This window comes from Petaurus breviceps, unplaced genomic scaffold (assembly GCF_028583685.1).
Source record: "Petaurus breviceps papuanus isolate PSGF00001 unplaced genomic scaffold, PetGlider_PUasm1.0 90723, whole genome shotgun sequence".
NCBI classification, from domain to species: Eukaryota; Metazoa; Chordata; class Mammalia; order Diprotodontia; family Petauridae; genus Petaurus; species Petaurus breviceps.
In genome coordinates, this window is record NW_027187323.1 from 9189698 (window position 1) to 9202241 (window position 12544).

At 37.0% G+C, this 12544-nt stretch overlaps 1 long non-coding RNA gene across 2 annotated transcripts in view; it reads right to left on the reverse strand.

The window, feature by feature from the left end:
• The window catches only part of LOC138145101 (uncharacterized), a 53471-nt gene extending 42408 nt beyond the window's left edge, over positions 1–11063 (reverse strand). The window contains exon 1 of one of the 2 annotated variants that reach the window (XR_011164111.1): positions 10005–10190. This is a non-coding gene — a long non-coding RNA (uncharacterized lncRNA). Of the gene's footprint in view, positions 1–10004 lie in introns of both variants that reach the window. The other variant, XR_011164110.1, reaches the window with a different exon arrangement.
• Between the last annotated feature and the right edge of the window lie 1481 nt (positions 11064–12544).

Sequence of the window (12544 nt, forward strand, 5' to 3'; positions counted from 1 at the left end):
ATTCATAGTTAATCAACCTCTTTGGGCAATGCACAAGACCATAACTGAAAAGTGCTTGAAATATTAGTCAGGGGGAAAGGTCCAGAAGTGGGTGTGTATGCAAGCATAGATACACATATAAATAGTTATTATCTATATATGGAATAATCTATAAGGCATGATGGTAGGCGTTCTTAACCTTTTTTGTGTCCTGAATCTCTGGCAGTTTGGTCAACCCCTCCTCAGAATAATGTTCTTAGATGTGTAAAATAAAACATGCAGGATTACAAGGAAATAAAATTATATTAGAATATAACTAGCAAAACATTTTAAAAAATGTTCTCAAATCCCAGGAGGTTAAAACCCCTTTTATTATGATAATATTCTACCACCTATGTTACATAGTATAAAAGGTACTGATCATACTATGTATGCATATCATATATACATATGCAAACATATGTATGTACGTATATATACATATATGTATGTATGTAATATATATATATAATTTCCATTTTATAGATTCTGGAAATGAGGCTCAGAAAGGATAGATGACTTTCCCAGACTAATAAGGAGTATAGCCAGGTACTTGCTATATTGAGAGAAGTACTTAAGGGAGTTCCTTACATGAAGAAAAGTACTGTTAGGTAGAGGTAGGATTTTTTTTTTTTAAGAACGCTGGCCAAGGTATTAATTTTCTCCTAGCTACTCTTTAGTCTTCTCTTCCTCAGACTTCCCAATAGGAATCTTTTATTCCCCTTTCAACTTGGAAATAGATTCTCTTCCCTCTTCTCAGGAGCTCAGAAGATTGCCAAGTGAATGATCACAAATGGTCCATATGATACCAGCAGTGATCAGGAGTGAGTGACACTCTCAGTTTCCATTGGTATCTATGAGCACTGCTGCAAAGTCACATGGTATTCCATCTCTCACCTCCATGTGCCTATTATGTCAGGAATGTGTTCCCACCTCACCTCTGTTGTATAGAATCCTTACCTTGCTTTAAATCACATTTCAGGTTCTACAGGAAGATTTTCTTGATCCACCTCCACTCCCATTATTTACATTCTTTTTAAAAAATGACTTTGTTTATGATTTTTGTGTACATGAGGTATCTTTCTAGTAAGTTATAAACCCCATGAGGGGAAGATGTTTTGTTTTTATCTTAGTAGGGGTGCATTGACCATAGCAGACATTTCTAAATGTTTCCTGAACTGAGTTGATTGAAAGTATAGATGACCTGATAAAGGGTGTCTGTTACATCAGGGATATAGTGTCTATTCTTGCTATTCAGGAGAACTGCTATTCAATTTACCCACCTTTAGAGTTCACTTTGGTGTCCTGGAAGAATTCCAACTTGGGTAATTGCATTCTGCTGATTTAAAGTTCTCCTGTAGTTTCCCTTGGAAGAGTTAGCCTTCATTTCTCCCAGTCCACATTGGTATACATTGGCACACAGTGATTACTGCATTCAACACAAGAACTAGTTGCATTTTACTAATAGGGAAGTGATCCCTAGGTATATGTATATGGTCTGTGAAATTCTCTTTAATTTGGGAAGCATGAGACACAACAAGAGAGTAGACCAATACTCTCAAGGAAAAGAAATGCAGGTATTAGGAAAAAATTCATTTTTTATGGTATGCTCAGAATTTAACATGTATCATTTTAAAAAATATACTGATATATCTTATTTGGACACAGAAGATATTTTCCAACAAATAGTCCATGAGATCTCTCATTATAGTAATTTCTTTGATAAGCAATCAGTTGTTAACAGACAAGTGGATGTGTTCTTTATCTTTGAAAATCTGATATTGCAATCAACTGACAATTATTTAACAAGTTTTGTTGCCTCTCAATTTTGACTTTATTTACATTGTTGTAGTCATTGTATATGTTTCTTTTTTATTCTACTGTCTTCTCCCTGCATCATCGCTTCTCTATGTCCTCCCATGTTTTCATGACTTCTTCATATTCATCATTCTTTACCACATGATGGTATTAGGTTGTTTATATACCATAATTTGTCTAGCCATTCCCAAACATTGAGCACACAGTTTATTTTCAGCTTTTTTGTTAAACCAGATAATGCTACTATTATATTGATATTTTAATTATAAATAATCTTCTTAAGAACATACTAATGTCAGGGGTGTCTAGGTGATGCAGTGAGTAGAGCACAGGCCCTGGAGTCAGGAGGACCTGGGTTCAGATCTGGCCTCAGACACTTCACACACACACACACACACACACACACACACACACACACACAAAACTAGCCGTGTTTCCTTGGGCAAGTCACTTAACCCCAATTGCCCGCCCCTCCCCCTCCAAAAAGCAAAAAAAAAAAAAAACATACTAGTGTCACTAAAAGGCACCTGCCCTGACAAAATACAAACATTTATAAGATTATAATGAAAATGACCTTTATTCCTTCAACTTTTCCTTAAAGAAAATCATGACAAAATGTTTCCATTTTCCTGGCCCTGGTCTCTTGTAAGACTTAGGTTTGTTGAATAACTTTCACTCCCACTATGAAAACAATACCTTTTTACTACTCACAAATATGTATTGCATACATATATACGCATATACACACATGTATTGCATATGTACAATATTCATTGTGTACATATGTGCATATAGTCAGAAAACCCTGGGTTTGTGTCCTGTCTCTCACACATGCTAGTTATATGATACTAAACAAGTTACTTAACCCCTTAGTGGCTCCAGGAACTCTCTAAGAATGACTATAAGTTGCAAAAAAATTGCTGCTCTGTAGAGGGAATTTCTGTACTTGGAGTTCCTTATATAAATAAAATCACATATTCTGTATCTATCTATACATATGTATACAGATGTATATGTGTAAGAAGCCAGTGTTAGGTTGTAGAAAGAGCTTTGTTCTTGGAATGGTAAACCCTCAGTTAAAGCTACAACTCTTCTATTCACTTGTTTGGAAAATTTGGTAAATTACTATGCATAAGAATTACCATGTCACCTTAAAGTACTCTAAAAATGTGCTAATACAGAAATGTGTAATATGTACACATAAACATTGTAGTTCAGAGCAAATCTACAGTCTGTAGTCTTTTTTAACTTAATATAATAAATTCTTCCTGTTGCATGTGCAGAATTCACATTTTAGGGGGGGAATTTTATAAATAGTTACTTTCTTCATCCCAGAAATTTTTACTTTGCTAACTCTACCCTAGACCCAAAGATAACATAAGCACACAAAAATAGAAATAGATATTAATTTTCCTGCAGAAATCAAACACTGCCAGAGGTTGGGTATTCTGTTAAAAATTAAAGGTCAATTTGCAATTAAGGGGTCTTTTAACACAGTAACAGAATGATGTGTTGTTCATTGGGTTGATGAAAACAAAAAAAAAACTGGATGTTAAGCCAATTATTAAGGTTGAGCTTCAAACTTGTAGGATTCTTTTCTTAAAAAAAAAAATCTGGGCTTATTTTTGATTTACGTATTTCAAAGCTCCCACAGCCAAAGGAGGGAGATTTTCTAACAGTAGGGGGTTATCCTATTAAAATTCATCATGATTCTCCTTTCTGAAAGAAATAAACAGGAATCAATTTTCCTTAGTAAAGAAGTTGGCTGAGATGCAAGATGATCTAGGATAGACTTGGTGGGTTCACATAGAAGGTTTACAAAATAATTCAAATATAGGGATTGTGATTTGTGGGGAATTCCTTTTTATGGGGAGTGGGTGTGCTATATATATTTGTTAGAAAGGCAGAAGAGAGATGCAATCCAGCATACATGTGTACACACACACACACACACACACACACACCATCTAGCTTTTAATTATGTCAAGCCACTGGTACAACAGAGAAGATGCATAGAACAGCAATGATCTGGCCAGATACATGTAACTGTATCTATCAAGTTAAATAGAACACTATTAGATGACAGCAAAGATTGGTTTGTCTTTAGGGGTCAGACAGAAACTTGGGATGACCTTTCTCCTCCCTTCTCACCATGCCTGTTTACTCAGTCTTTGATGGGGTCCCCATTTTCATAAGCACGTGAAATCATATACAGTAACACTGTCTTTTTGCTCTTTGCCAACAGGATCCCTGGAGACAATGTTCCGCTTACTTGGGCCCCAGAGATTAAGCCTGCACAGCCCTTCCTTCTATTTGAAGTGTATGATATTGATATCAGTGCTTTGGGAGAATGAGGACTCTGAAATGAACATATCACGCCAGGCTCCATAAAGTCTATGTTGCAGAGAGATGTATAGGCTGAAGTGGAGAAGGGCCAAGTCAGGCTTTTGCTCTGGAAAGCAAGTATTATGTAATGAGTTAGCGCTTGTTTCTTGGCCTCATCCTTAATATTTGGTACATCTTCATGAAATATGAAAATAGGGCTGGATTTCTGAGTGATGTTACCCCAGGCACAACCACAGATTATCCATTGTCATTTCATAGGTGCTGGCGATGCCATCAGTATTAATGTTCCTTTCCTTTTGCTGTCTTCTTTAAAAAAAAAAAAAAAAAAAAAATATATATATATATATATATATATATATATAAGCACCCCCCCCTCCCTCTTAGATGCAGTTGGAATCTATTTTCATGGAGTTCCTCCAATCAGGACTACATCCAAACCATTTTGTTTTTTGAGCCTTTCATACTATATTTACTGCGTGTAATGAAAAGCCTCGATTCTCCCCATGCTAACTAGTGAAACGTGTGATGGTTGAAATATTCCACAAGTCCCACAGTATTTATGGAAAGAGACAAAACACACAGAAGATGTGTGGTTATTAAGTAAGCTCCTTAATCTCCTGATTCTTGCACATTCTCTCTTTCTTCTATGGGCTTTTCATTGCCACCAAGTTGTAAAGGTTTTCATTGTTTGGAGCCTGGCTTAGGGATCCCAGGAAAGCTAAGCTCCAGGCAGGTTTGCCTTGTGTGTTTTAGCATAAAAAATGCATGACACTTCTGCATATGCTCCATATTAAGCTTAACCAGGTTAACGCCCCTTTGCTTGGGTTCTTGGAAGAGAGTCCCATATTGTCACATGTAAAGGGGGACATTTCAGTGCTGACTTTCATTTCCATGAGATTAAAAGTGAAACATGTAACCACAAAGCTGGTTTATGTCATCCCCCTGTCGGAGCCAGCAGTAATGCCAAAAATTAGATATTTGATAGGTTTGTGAGAGAAACAGATGCAGAGGGATGCCATTCCCACAATTTTAGACTCCTTATCTTTAAGCTAGAAAGAACATTCCAGATGAAGAAAATCTATTTTATTGGCTTTAAAAAATAGCAAAGAAAATGCAGAAATAAAAAGAAAATGTTAATTTAAAACCGATGTCATTCTTGGGGACTTATAAACTGCAAATTGGTATTCTTTTTTTTCTTTAAACAAAAAAAAAGTTGTTCAAGACATGCTTATTCGACTGTTTTCATTTATTATGCATTTTTCAACCCAGCTTTAGAGTTATAATTGAGAGAAAATATCCTCTAAACATATTCATGCACCGTATATTTTGGGTGGGGGGGGTGGGGAGAGGAGGGAAAAGGGGAGAGACACCGTAAACCTCTAAAAGGCTAAAACATCCAAAAAGTATTCTTTCAGCTTTTTGTTTTGGAAGCATTTTGTGTCCCTGTTCTTTTCTTTTTATTTAATTCTGCCAGCTGTCTGCTAAACAAATCTAGCCAGGTGGGGCTTACAACCCATGACTAAAAAACCTACTAGTGCAGCTGTCCAGCTTGCCCGGAGGAAGAATTCAAACAAATGGCAGGAATGAAAAGATTGGTTTTGTTTTCAAGAAAGTAGCTACTGTACCTTCTTTCTGTTCAGTTTTTGTTCTGTTTGCTTTAGTTAACTCATGGCCTCCTAAGGTTTTTTACAGTGAAATGGAAAATCATTTCCATGTTTCTAGTATTTTGTGTATTTTGGTGATAATCTGGTTTTGTTTAATATGCTTCCCTCCCACCTCCATAAATGCTTTATTCTACATTAGACCCATAGCACAAGTTGGCTCTTTTGAAGGGTACTAAGAATGCATTTTGGGGTACAAATTATAAGCAAAGTATGGCTGGATGTGATTCCCAAATATTCAGTAATTGACTATATAGCTATTGAAAGGTGGTAGTGGGCATTGTTTCTCCAAAAGCTGAGGATAAGAACAGACTTCTTTGCACTGCATCATCAGCCGACCTCAACTGTAATTTTTCTAGTCAGCAAATGGGTGCTTTATTCTGTGTGTCTGAGGATAGTAAAGGAAGAACTGTGCTAGGAATGACACATTGCCATCTGATTCATGGCTCCATGGATGAGAGATTAATGGGCAAACCACTCAAGAGAGTTCTTGTTTTATCTGATACTCATCGACTCAGCAAGTCCCCAACTTCAGACAAACATGCTTCAACTCATTATTATTTTTCACTGAAGAAAGTTGTGACCAAGGCCTTTGGGCCCAGCACCTTTTTACTGTCTATGGATGTTCCTAACAAGGATCAGAACCCATCTCTGATTTCAGTCAGATATTTCTAATTCCCCACAGGGAGCAGAGCCCTACCTGGAACACCATCAGATCACTCTCCCCCTCCCTCTCCCTCCCCTTCCCCCCCGCCCAGCCTTTTATTTTTGGAAGGGGGAAGGCTGGGCAATTGGGGTTAAGTGACTTGCCCAAGGTCACACAGCTAGTTTTTGCGTTATGTCTGAGGCCACATTTGAACTCAGGTCCTCCTGACTCCAGGGCTGGTGCTCTATTCACTGTGTCACCTAGCTGCCCCAACCATTGGATCTCTCTAGTCCTTCAAATGATCAACTGGAAACAACAGTCTTTAACTTGAAGTCAAATTCTTGCCACCATGCCCTTTAGCCAGTTGTCATTTCTTCCTATACTGCAAAGAAATTGGGGCTGAAAGGGGTATTAACAATTTCCCTTAAAATGGCACACATTTTATTTTCTTGGTCTGTGAGGGAATTTGGGTAAATCTTGGAGCAGATTTGGCAAAGAAGCATAGCTGAGACAATATTATCTTATTCTTCAGTGAATAAGGACACTAGGAAGCAGTGCATACTGAATCGTACAATTAAAAATGGCTTTCTGAATAAGCAGGCAAGGTACTTGCTTATGGCATGGTGAAGTTGACTTGATTTCCCTTTACTGTGTAACAAGCTTTGAGTGTTGTTGATCTGAGTGCTCACAAAACCAAGAAGAAAAGGCCATTTTTTTTAAAAATATGGAAAGTGGAAATTGATGCAGAAATAACCCTGGTAGGTTTTTGTTACTTAATGAAGATGGAGCGATGGGCAGAAACATAACTGTAATGACATTACTTATTCTATAGAGAATCATCAAAGACACTTGAATGTTTTAAACTAAAGACCTTACAAAGAAGCATTGGCAAATTAATTTAATAGGAAAGGATGGCTTCCCTATCCCAAGTAAATTAGAGATGCTCTCTTTAGTGAGATGTCCATTCAAATAAAGAAAAAGTTACATAATATGCTAATCATTGTGCTAAGCACAGGGGTTACAAAGACACAGTTCTTTCCCTCAACGAGTGGACATCCTAATGGGAGAGACAGCGTGTGAATGAGGTATGGACAAGCTATATACGTTGTAGAAGAGAGGTCATCTGAGAGGGTGAGATGCTTAGCACCCTTTGTTTTGGTGTTTCTTGTATGTATTTTCATGAAATCTCTTTTTAGATATTGTAAGAAACCAGCATATTGTTGCAATACTTGCTTTGTGATTAAACAGCAGTATATGTCAAGTATAAATGTCTTGTCAGTTTTCAATATCAAATTATTTGCTCTTAACCAGCTGCATTTATAATAGGGAAACATTCGTGTTTAACACCCCACTTGCTGTGTATGTGGGAACCAGTTATTTAATGAAGATTTGAAAGAACACTTATTCAAGATCCTCTTTCAATTTCTTTCCCCTTTCTCTCTCCATTCTGTAATATATACACACAGAGGCACATAGCACACTTTCCCCCCCTCCCCTTCCAATATCCTTTAGCATGGGCAGGGAAGTAGGGTGATTTTACTCCACAAAGGAGAGAAATATTTTGTCTCACAAGCCTCATAGCCTCGTGATATAGAAAATCCACCCATTTTAGATATGGGTACTTGACATCAAATTAACTTGTACATACAGTCATAAAATATATGAGATGAAACATTCAGGAGTTGTGATCAGTTTATCTTGTAAACTGTGAGTGAACAAGAAAAGACAAGCATATAGGCAATAGGAAGGAAAAGCAGAGAAAATCTTTCTAAGTTAATTGTTAAAAATTAAAATAGTTGTCCCCTTATTGCAGATATTTTTCCATAACCAATAGCTTCCTACAGAAAATGGCCAATGTAATGCATTCATCAGCAATCACGATCGTTTGTCCCGTCCAGCATTGAAAGGAAGTTAACCATATATCTACTTTGGTTTCCTCTTGTTCCTGAAAATTCTAGCTTATGCTTTCAGAATCTCTAGTCATAGTTTTCACTCAACCTCCTTCCTTATTATTTACTTCTGCATTGAAATGTCATTTTTTTTCTCACATTGGGATCTTTGGAAGTTCAAAAGGATTTGAATGTGTATCCTTTGTGTTGTTTTTCTTTAAATTATAAATACATTTCTTTATCATGGGGACAATAATTCAATCTAAATATTAAAAATAATTTTTGAAAATCTTTTTCTTGTCCTCTTTCAACAATCTTGTCTTATTCTTAAAGTTATTCTACCAAAGTATGCAACAAATGTGTCCCATTAATAGCATACTAAATATAAATGTGGAGATTCTATGATTAAATAAATAAGGGGGAAGGAGGCAGAAAGCTCTAGCAGGTCTTCAATCCTCAAGCACTTATTTTGGCATCTTTTTGATTATAGCCCTGTGTACAAACAGTATGTTTCTGTATCACACAGGTGGAAGTGAGAATATGAGGCTCATTTAACAGTGTGAATTTTCCCAATGTATCACAATTACAGAAACACCTGTGCTTTCTAACTTTTTGCTGATCCAATGTGAAAATTCAGCGTGTTTAGTAACTGAATTGTCAATATGCTTACTTCCTGTGCTAGCTTAATCCCTTTCCTTCCTTCCCTCTCTCTTTTCCATTCTATCTTTTTTCTTTCTTTCAGTAGCTTTCCTGCCTTCTCTCCTTTTCTCTTCCTTCCTTCCTTCATTTCTTTCTCCTCTCTCATTCTTTCTTCTTTTCTCTCTTTTCCTTTTCTCTTTCTTTCTGTCCATTCTGTCTCCTTTCCATTCTCTTCTTTCTCTCTAATTTCTCTTTATTCTCCTATCTCTTCATCCTTCCTTTTTTAGTACTCCCTGCTTCCCTTTCTTCAATTTCCATCTCATCTTCTCCTTTCTTTACTTCTTCATTTATCTACTGATTATCTTAGTGTCCATAGAGGCCAAGGTCTTTTGTTTATTTCATGTATTCATAGAATAACTGGCAAACAAGCACCAGGTAGTCTACCCATCCCAGAGTATCCAAACTGTCCCTTAGCAGTGATATAATTTAGGAACAATGATAGTTAAATACTTTAGGTGATATCAGTGTCTTTGTGAAATGTTTCCCTTTTCAGGGATTGGAGAATGGATTTCAGATGATCCTGAAGAGCCATATTGAATAGTCGGGTGTAGAATTTGCTTTATGTTGCAGTGCCAGCCTCTGTAGAACAAAGTAACAAACCTTCCAAAAAACCTTCTCATTTTGTGCTGTTTACAAGGCAGTACTGTACTTCTGTTTAACAGTTCTGTTTAGATCTTGTTACAGTTATACTTAGATCTTTTTCCTTGTATAATAGATTTTAATGAGAAAGGAAAGTGTGCTTTCAGTTTGCATTTTCAGAAGGATGTCTGATTAAACTTAAGTTATTCATAACTATAGTTTCACATATATAAGAAATGGATACATTTATAGGAAAAAAAAAGGTCCCACCTGAATCCTAAATGGAAACTTTTTGGGTGTTTAAAGAATGGCAAATACTCAAGATATCTTTCTGAAGAACTTTCCTACCTTTGGTTGAAGTCCATCTAAAAGTCTCCAAAGGTCTGTAAAAGCTCTGGCTCCTCGATCATCTGCAAATCCCACTGCTGTAACCCAGTTAGGGTGGGACTGCATCCTAAGACATCTGTGAACCAGAGAAGCTGGCAAACGTTGCGGACCTTTTAACTTAAGCAACTACAACAAGCCTGGCTGCAAGGATATTAGACCTGAGATAACTACTTCCACATATTGGCACCCTGTCAGTTGAAGTCTGGACAAAAGGACATAGGAGAGGGGAAAAATCATGGACAGGGGAGAGCTAAAAAAGGAAGTCTATGGAATAGAAAAGAGAGCGGGAGGCATTTACAGGAAGAAAAGAGTTTGTAAAGCAAGTGAAGAGTTTAAATGATTATTCTGACTTTGGTGTCAGTGACAGCTTCATAATGAAGCTATTAGATTTCAAAGATATGTTTGCCTAAATGTGTGTAGGGAAATTTCCAAGTTCTTTAGATAATAGTTACAAATGTCCTGATGCATCTTCGGAAAAAAAAAGTTGTGTTAATTGTTGAATAGTAGGACTGGAAGAGACTTTGGAAGGTCTATCTATAGTCCTTCTACCTTTGGACATGGTTCCAATTAAATCATTTTAGAGGAACCACTACCAGAGGCTGAATGATCTTCCAACCATTCTAAGCATAAATGAAAGAAAGACTAGCCTTTATGGAGAATAAGACAGACATTTGCTTGAAAATAGTTCTAGTCAAATCATAAGAGAATTGGTATAATGGAGGGAGAAAACAAAGGAAAGAGGGGAAAGGGAGAAGAATTGGAAACAAAGGAATGATAGGATGTTAGAAGAAGAAGAGGGAGGGAAGGAGGAAACAGAAGGAAAGAAAGGAAGGAGAGACAAGAAAGGAAAAAATAGTTGGCAAGGGAGGAGCAAGTAACATTTAAGAAAAATGCCTTAATGCATCTTAGGAAGTAATAGACATTTTAATAACGAGGCACTCTAATTTCTTCAGTGTAGGAACTCCCTCTCCTGAGGCAGATTGCAACCCAGCTATAAACTTACATAAATTCTAGATTGCCCCAGGTTATTAAAAAGTTAAATAACTTGTCTGGAGCTACAGCTTGGAAGTTTCATAATCAGAGTCCATCCAGGATTTTCCTAATGTTCTGTCTACTATCTGCTGAAGTTTCTATGGTATTTTCATAATCTGATAATAAAATATTATAGTCTAGATCAAATAAATGAGCTCAAAATGTGGTCTAATCTTCACTCATTGGTCTTTGCAGTGTGAGAATACCCTTCAGTATTACTGCATTAATGAGTAACTTAGTAATGGTATTGGTAGTAAGTGGACATATAGCAAAAGAGCTGTTTTCTTCCAAAGAAACTTGCTTCAAAAGAATAAATAAAAGTTACTAGATAAAAGTTACTTTTTGTACTTTAACCATTTCTTCTCTTACCCCAAAGAGCTTCATGTTATCAATCTGTCCTATACTGACTATATGTCATGGATCTTTTTCTAAAATAGGAAATGCAAATTTGATATTGATCAAGAACAAATGATGACTATTTGACCATCTAACATTATTTCTTTCTTTTAACTTATCTGATCAAAAGAAAAATATGTTTGCTTCAAGGAAAATGACTGGGGGAAAAAGGCATTTATTCAGTGTTTAATGTGTAGTACCAAGCACTAGGCTAAGTTGATTGTTGTCCTTCATTCTCAAAGAAGATCAAAATTACATCATTATGTTAGAGCCAAGTTTCAGTATGTCCAGTTGTTCCTGATCAGACCAATATGAGCTCGGAATTCTCTACCACAGGTCGGGCACAAATGGTCCATGTGAGCATTTGAGGTGGATACTCCAAATTTGTGCATCCTGAGTTTTCTTTAGGCTATTTCAATTCTGCTTTGCTTGTAGAGCACAGCAACTTCTCTGATGTGGGCATGCCATGCTGAGTGGTCCTGTGCCAGTGTCTCTCATGTCACATAATCAATTCCAAAGTTCTTAAGAGAGACCTTGTATCAGTTCTTCTGACCACCATGTGAATGCCTGCTCTGTGTGAGTTCTCCATAAAATAGTCTTTTTGGCAAGTGTATGTTTTACATTTGAACTTCAAGCCCGTCGGAGCTGGAGTGAGTTCTCTGAAGCAGTTTGAATACTTGGCAGTTTAGTTCGAGAAAGGACTTCACTGTCTGATATCTTATCCTGCCAGGTGATCTTCAGAATCTTCCTAAGACATTTCAGATGGAAGCGATTCGGTTTCCTGGCCTGCCACTGGTATACTGTCTAAGTTTCATAGGCATGCAACAATGAGGTCAGCACCACTGCTTTGTAGAACTTCAGTCTGGGAGGACTCTTCTCTCTTCTCTCCCAGACTTTCCTTCAGAGCCTCCCAAACACTGGGCTAGCTCTGGTAATGTGTGCGTCAACCTTGTTATCAACATGGACACCTCTGGAAAGTACACTGCCAAGGTTAGTGAACTTATCCACAGCATTCAAAACTTCTCCATTTGCTGTGACTGATGGTTCCACATATGAATGGTGTAGTGGTGGCT